Source organism: Pteropus alecto, unplaced genomic scaffold (assembly GCF_000325575.1).
Source record: "Pteropus alecto unplaced genomic scaffold, ASM32557v1 scaffold146, whole genome shotgun sequence".
In the NCBI taxonomy this organism is placed as follows: domain Eukaryota; kingdom Metazoa; phylum Chordata; class Mammalia; order Chiroptera; family Pteropodidae; genus Pteropus; species Pteropus alecto.
In genome coordinates, this window is record NW_006442107.1 from 3860367 (window position 1) to 3867956 (window position 7590).

Genomic DNA, 7590 nt, shown 5'->3' on the forward strand with positions numbered 1-7590 from the left:
TGTCGGCAGTTAAGAGAGCCAGCAAAGGCCATGGCGGCACCCAGAGATGAGCAACAACAGAAAGACATTTCCACATCCAGGACTGATGGGACAAGCACATCCTGTAACAGAGTCCAGAGAGACCTGAGCTTGGGAGGAGGGGCAATCTGGCAAGGGCTGTTGTCAGATTGAAAGACACGGCCATGCCAGAACTCAGTGCCAAGGCAGCAAGGGAGCAGGGAAGAAATAGCCCAACCTCTCCCCCGACCTCCCAATGCCTGCGCATGCTCACTGTTGGCCCCACCCAACCAGAAGTCAGCCAGCAGGGAGGCCCAGCCTCACTGGCACAGAGCAGACACCGGAGCACAGTTCTGGGGGAGACACCCGGAGGGTAACCAGTGCAGAACATCACGGAGGAAATACCTGCTTTGGGGAAAGAATCAGATTAGATGATGTCCATGAATAAATTCTAAGGAGAAGGAAGAATAAAGGAGAAATGAGCTAATCTTTACCAAATAGCTATTTTGCGCTATTGACTGTGTCTTTTAACGTTCTCTTGCAATTTTCCCAGCAACCTAGTACAATTTGTATTGTTGTCTTCCTTTAAAATTGCTCAGCAAAACCAAATAGCTTGCATTGAGACACCCAGCTGGGAAGTAGTGAAATTCTGCCCCCAGTTACTGGATGCCAATGTCCCTCTCTACGTGATCCCTCCATCCAAGTGCCAGCTCTGGAAGGTACTGGAAAGATGAAACAGGCAGCAGGAAGGAGCAGAACAGAAAGACAGAGAGGGCAGTAGCACCCCTGCCTGAAAGGCAAAGAAAGAGACTGTCCCATGAGTAAGGGATTACATTTTCCTTATTGTCGTGAAGAGAATTCCCCTTTCCTGGCAAAGAAGGCCAATTTCTAAGTGAAGCTCAAACAGCATTGTATGGGAGGCTCAGACTGAGGAGCACCAAGTAAATCTTTGCCAAGGGATTAAGACTTTCCTCCTCTGGTGCTGAATATGATAGGAAGGGGATGGGGGATGGATGGTAATACTGAAAGACAGAACATTGAATATTCACTCATCTGAAAATCACCAAGACATTTCTTTCTGAGATGATCGGTCTAATCCATATTGTCCAACTGATTAAACAGCCAGGCAAACAAACCTTTTCCTAAAAGATTTATAGCCTCAACTAAAACAGTTTGGATAAACTGTCAAGCTCCTGCTGGGCCCACTTGACATCTGTCTTTGTCAGGTCAACTAGGAGAATGGCTACTACTTTGAAAGACTAAGGATCTGCTGTTTTCTGCTGCTCCTTGGAGATCTACATAGTAAATGAAGTTCCAGCAAGTCACCATTAAGGAGAATCCAACAGAAAGTCTCAGGAAAGCTGTGTTTCAGTCATATTCGAGGAGCCCAAAGGCATTTGCTATTCCATTCCCACCTTCCTTGCCCTTGCTAAACTCTTATTACCTCTTGCCTGAGTATCTACTACAGTTTTTCTGGAGCTCTGCTGCAATCCACTCCCAGGTTCCTGGCCCCACCAATCAACCCAGCACCTCACAGCCGGAATAACCCTCCTCTAGTTTCCTTTCATTAGGCCCATCTTGATGAGTGCAGGCAGCAGTGGACTGAGAAAGTGGGATTGTGGCCCGGGCCCTGAAGAGCATTGCAAAAGCCAGAGTGAAGCTTCAGAGCCACTTAAGAGACGGACTGCCCTAAGGTAGGGTGAGGAAGAGAGGCTACCCATAATAAGCCTTGGGTCACCAGGAAACAGGGAGGTCACTGGTAAGCCTTCAGGAAGGTGCAGAACTGGTGGTGAGAATGGTGGGAAAGAACGCAGGCATTGAGAGCAAATCTAGGTTCAAATCCTGGCCCAGGCCCTTTAAACCTTGATTTTCTTATCTGTAAAATGAAACAATAATACCCACTGTGGTGGACCCTGAGATCTGCCTCCCAGATTCCTCTCCAGGAATGAAGAGCTTAATCTCCAACTGTTAGGAGTGCTGTCGGCCCTCAGCTGGGCCCTCAGCTGTCAGTCTTTGAGGACTGGCGGAAGAAAACTGCCTCACTGAGGACACTTCCTCCCTGGGGCAAGGGACTCACTGAGGACACTTCCTCCCTGGGGCAAGGGCAACCTCTATGCAGAAAAGATTAGGTTAGTTTTGTCTTTTACATAAATAAAATCTTATAAATACAATCACACTCTTATGTGTGACTGCTTTAACTCCACCCTATGCTTGTGAGCACTAAGTGACTTATTTTAATAACTATTGGCCATTTAAAAGTATTTTCTACATCCTAAAACAAGGTCTTCCACTAAGATGGGGGTGCTAATGTGCTGGCTGCTTGGCTATCACCCATGGGAGCATAGGTTATCACCCATGGGAACATAACATTCTAACAAAAAGCTTTCTGCTTCTGTACTCCCGCTTGCACAACCGACCTGTGCGTTGACAGTTAGTAAATAGAAGAAAAACAGACTTTTGTGTTCAGACAGAATGAGGAATGGGGTTTAGGGCTTAAAAACCCTGTACCTCTACATTTCAGGGCTGCTTAATTTGGGGTCTGCGTACCCCTGGCAGATCCAGCTGGCTGAATAAAAAGTGTTCTTCCTATAACTCACTGGTTTCTGGTGGTCTGTGTGTCTATCGGGGGCTGGCGGCCACACCACTAATTACTGGAAAAGTACCAAAAATATCAATAACTTTGCAACAGAATTTAGATGTGATAAATTACTATGAAAAGTTTTTTTTTTCATTCATGACATGCCATGTTATTAATTTAGGATATCCTTTTCTGAAACATAGGTAATGACTTTTTACTTAAAAAAGTACTATATAGCACTTTCCAGAGTACCAGGCACCATTCTAAGTGCCGTATAAATCACTTAGACCCTACGTGGTAGGTTCTATTACCATCATCCCTATTTTACAGATAAGGAAAGATAAAGACAGGAAACTAGGATGTAGGTAACTTAAGGAATTTCTTCAGTTCAGACAGCTAGTGAATGGCAGTGCTTGAAAAGGAAGAGATGGGAGTTGAAACTAGGAAGTCTGGCTTCCATGTCTGTATTCTTAAGTACGATGCTATAAAATATTAGAGATTAAGAGAGGAGGTATCTGAGAAATGCAAAGGAAAGGGCTTGCAGAAATGACCAACTCAGCTGATTATAGATTAACCACACCCTATAGATCTTTAAATGGCCTTCTGGAAACTCTTGTCACACCTACAAGACAAACGATCTGTAAATAGATAGGACTAGTGGTCAGGAATTCCTTCGCTCTTGAAGCCCCACTTGAAACTCCCCTTCTCCATCCTGAGTCAAGAGGTGCACTAGAACCTCAGACAAAGAAATCACGCGCCCCTTGCACGGACACTGCAGAAGTACATACATAAGCTGTAAGAAATCTAGCCAAGGAGAGCTCGTGTTTTTGTGCTGTGTAAAGCCTCATGTGCTCCGCTGGCAATAAATTCTCCTTCCTCTAACAAAGCTGTCTGAGCATCCAATTTCCTCCATCGGGTGTTGCTTCCTGCAACAAGATAATGCTAAAAAAAAATAATAATAAGTAGAATGTTATATTGGTGTATTTAGGTGTATTAAAAATATATTCCCTTTTACTTTAGATTTGTTGCTATGGGAAATTAGTTTTGCATTATGCAATGCCTTTAGAGATTTATCTGTTGTAAAAAATTCTACTGCCTCCTGTTGTCAGTTTCTCTGCATATAGGATCTACTCTCTTATATTCCCACCATCAGGGCCACATCCTCTCCTGATTTTATTATTACCCACTCTTTAGTTTGACTCTAGAACCCAGCCAGGGTTCTCTGACTCTGGGACCCACATAAGAGGGTACATGCTCACTGAGATGCTCAGTTAATAGCCTATCTCCAAAAGCCCTCTTCTGGTTTAAAAGAATGTAAACTGTAAGGACATCTACATCCTCGAGTTTTTAGGATCCTCAAAATTTTCTCAATGAGAAAACCAGTGTGAAATGCTTAAAATGCTCCACTAAGGTACTAACCCAGGACTTTCTGCGTGTAAAGCAGACATGCTAACTGCTATGCTATGGAACCGCGTCCAGTAAGTGCTGTTTAATGGCAAGCATGTTTCTTCCAATTACCTTCACATCACCATATCTACCAAACTACCTGTATCCACTCCAGTCTCCAGGTCCTCCCTTGTTACCACAGATGACGTGTTCCAGCCTTACTCTAAGGACAGCCCCCTCACTTATGCCCTGGATCCATCTCCTCTCTCATTTTCAAGGACTCAGCTTTCGGTGATACCTTCTTTCTTGCAGAGTCAATTTATCCCTCTCAACTAGAGGACTAAACAGTTGTGCAAATATTCTCTAGTATGTCCCATCTTTAAAAAGTTATCCATTATTCACATATGATAAAGATGGAATTTAAAATCTATAGGGAAAAACAAAGATTATTGAACAAACTGTTGTAACATTTGGGTAGCCTTGAGAAAAAAATAAAGTCAGATCCATATTTCAGGCTTTACAATAAATGGATAGCATATTTAAACATGAAAAATAAAACCATAAAGTATCCCCAAAATGGAAGAATTTAAATAAATTATCATAATGGAGAAGCCCTTTCTAACACAAAACCATAAAAGAAAAAAAGAGTGAGAAATTAACACAGAAATAAAACATTTTGGGCAAAGCAAAAAGCACCCTGCTATTACTCAAATGGCCTTATTCTGCTCAGAACACTGGTATTCTCTGAGGTTGGCAGGAAAGATACTCTCTGGCCCAACTCCAAACCCTACTGCTTCTCAAAAACACTTGCCCAACTGCTTATGAATGAAATTCTTCCTATGGCAATTCATGCTTCTCCTTTCAATCCAATACAAAATCCCTCTGGGAGGTGTCATTTATAAAGCTGGTTTTCCTTTGTTATACTAAGAGGCAGGAGAAGACTGTGCTATAGGCTCAATGAAGAGATACTGGCAATACAATCAGGTAAGAGAAGTCCAGAAAGGGTTGGCCAGTTACAAAGCTCCCAAAGTCTACAGCTTACAATCATGAAACCCTGTGACTTTTACTAAAATCTCTTCAATGCATTCTCTACTCTCCATTCTCTGCCAAAAAAAAACTGAACTGAATCAGATCAGTTCAGGCCACCACCATCTTATGCCAGCCTCTGGTCTCGCCCCTGTGACACCCCGAATGTCTCCCTGCAGAGTGATCCCTTTAAAAGTGAATCTGGGCAAGTCACCTCACCCATCCCTGAAGGGTTTAAATGCTTTCAAAAGTCCCTCATTGACTTTCAGATAAATTTAAAACTTCTTGGCAAACAAATAGAATCCTTTAAGGTCGGGCTCACCTCTTCCTCTCATCTCTCCCCAATCAAACCCTAAAGTAACCTGAACATCTGCAGTTCCCATAACAATAGTCATTTCTCTCTTATTTCCGTGGCCACATAACTCCTGGTTATTCATGATGCAGCTGCCATGTCATCTACTCAGGGAAGGCTTTTCCACACTAAGTGCTATTAATAAAGTCCTCATTGCTCACCCTACTTTAGCAGTTTCACACTATGTTCTAAATGACCATTCCCCTGATAGTTCTCTAGTCTTCTATTCTTATTCTCGCCCCAAGACTTGAGGTTAGGAATTCTTCTAGTACGTTTCAGTTCAGCACCTAGCACAATGGCAGGCATGTAATAAGTGTTCAATAAATATTTGTTGAATGGATGAAGGAATAAATAAATTGATTGTTAAGGATTAAACCTATTTGTAGTTCCCCATTGTTTTAATAATTAAGATTTTTGCATAATAAAATAATACAATTAAAAATTTTATATTTACAAACAACAAATTGAAGGAAATAGTTGTATATATCAAATATGATTTAAAGAGTTCATTTAAATTCTATAGGAACATTGCTGAGGCTCTAAAAGATAAACCATTCCCATCAAAAGGAAATAATCCTGAAAGGCTTGAATCCTTTTAGTCTAATCTAATGCTAGCTGACACAGAATCTAATGCAGTATCATATCTATCTTTTAACCATAGGTTCGATCTCTTCCTGAAATCAAAGATAATATGCCTGAAGTGTATAGGGGAAGGAGAAAGAAAGGATTAGGGATAAGAAAAGCACAGGCCAGATCTCAGAGGGCTCTTAAGTCATCCTCAGGAATTTGGAACAGGAATCACAGGGAGGGAGAAAAAATGAAACTCGAAAAACAACATCATCATTTGGCAGCTATTTTAGAAGAAATGATTCTGTCAAGAATATGGAGGATATATTAGAGTATGGAAAAAATAAAGGCAAGCAGACCACTTAGAATACTCTAGCAGTAATCCAGATTTTAAGTACTTACGTGTGCCAAGACAAGAAAAGGATAAATTGTCTTTGAGTTTTCTAGTTTAAGAACTTAGGAGTACAGAGAAGCTACTGGCCAAGGCAGGAGAGGTAGGATTGCCTAGTGATGACTTGGTTACTGGAGTTTGCCTTTGCTTCCAGATGTCACTTTTGAGCTGTGGGACTTTGGGAGAAGTTCCTTAATTTCTCTATGCCTCAACTTCATAATTTATAGAGTGGAAATAATAGTAATATCTCTCTCTACAGTTGTCCCAAGGATTAGTTAAGGAAATGCGTGTATAAGCACTGAAATAGTGCCTGGAACTTTGTAAGTTTTCTAAAGCATTGGATGTTATTATTATTATTACTATATAAAAGAAAAGAAGAAACTGGAGAAGGAGATGAATTCTGTTTAAGAACATTTTCGGTTTCAAATATTTGTCTTGGAGACCTCCAAGAAAAATGTCCCAGGAGCTGTTTGATACCTGGGCTAGCTCAGGAGAGAGATGTGGAGAAGAGATATCGATTTGGGAGTTCTCAGCCTGCAGTTGAAGACATGAGGGATGGGAATAACTGAGTAAATACCACAGAATCTATTGTTTGGCAATGGGAGTGGAGTCCTGCAGAGGACCTGGGACTGAAGTCTCTAGAATTGAGGTAAAAAAGTCAAGTGCATAGAGTGTTGTCCAGAGTCCATTCACTTGGAGCTTGAATCTGCCTAGAGTGATGGTGCCGTGAAATAGAAAACCTAAAGCTAAGTGCTAAACCACCAATGACTTAAACAATGAAAAGGGAGAAAATACCTAAGGGTTTTTCTCCACCTGATGAAGAACAAGAAGTGACAGTGGGGAACCAGATTCCATTCTTGAACCAGACCCTTCAATTAGCACATTCTTTACACAGTTTCCAGTACAATTGATTGAGTAATATTCTCATCCTGAGAATTTTCTGATTACCTTCTTAATTGTCTATTTACATCTTTTTAATTGCCTATTTACAAACCACTTTCGGGGATACAGGGATAATCAAGCTTAATGAATATTGACAAATATATATCTTGCATATATCTAATAATATGTGATCCTATCCTAGAACTACCAACTTGTTTTTAATTGACTGATATTTAAAATTCCTAAATTTATTCCCAGATACAAAAAAAGGAGAATTTTGAGACAGTCCCTAAGAATACAATTCGTTTTCAGACTTTCTAAAATACATTCCACACTCCCTTTCTCCTCCGCCCTTCTCCGCTCTTCAAATCTCGTTTCTTCAGCTGAAAATATCGCGAGAGATCGAGTTCT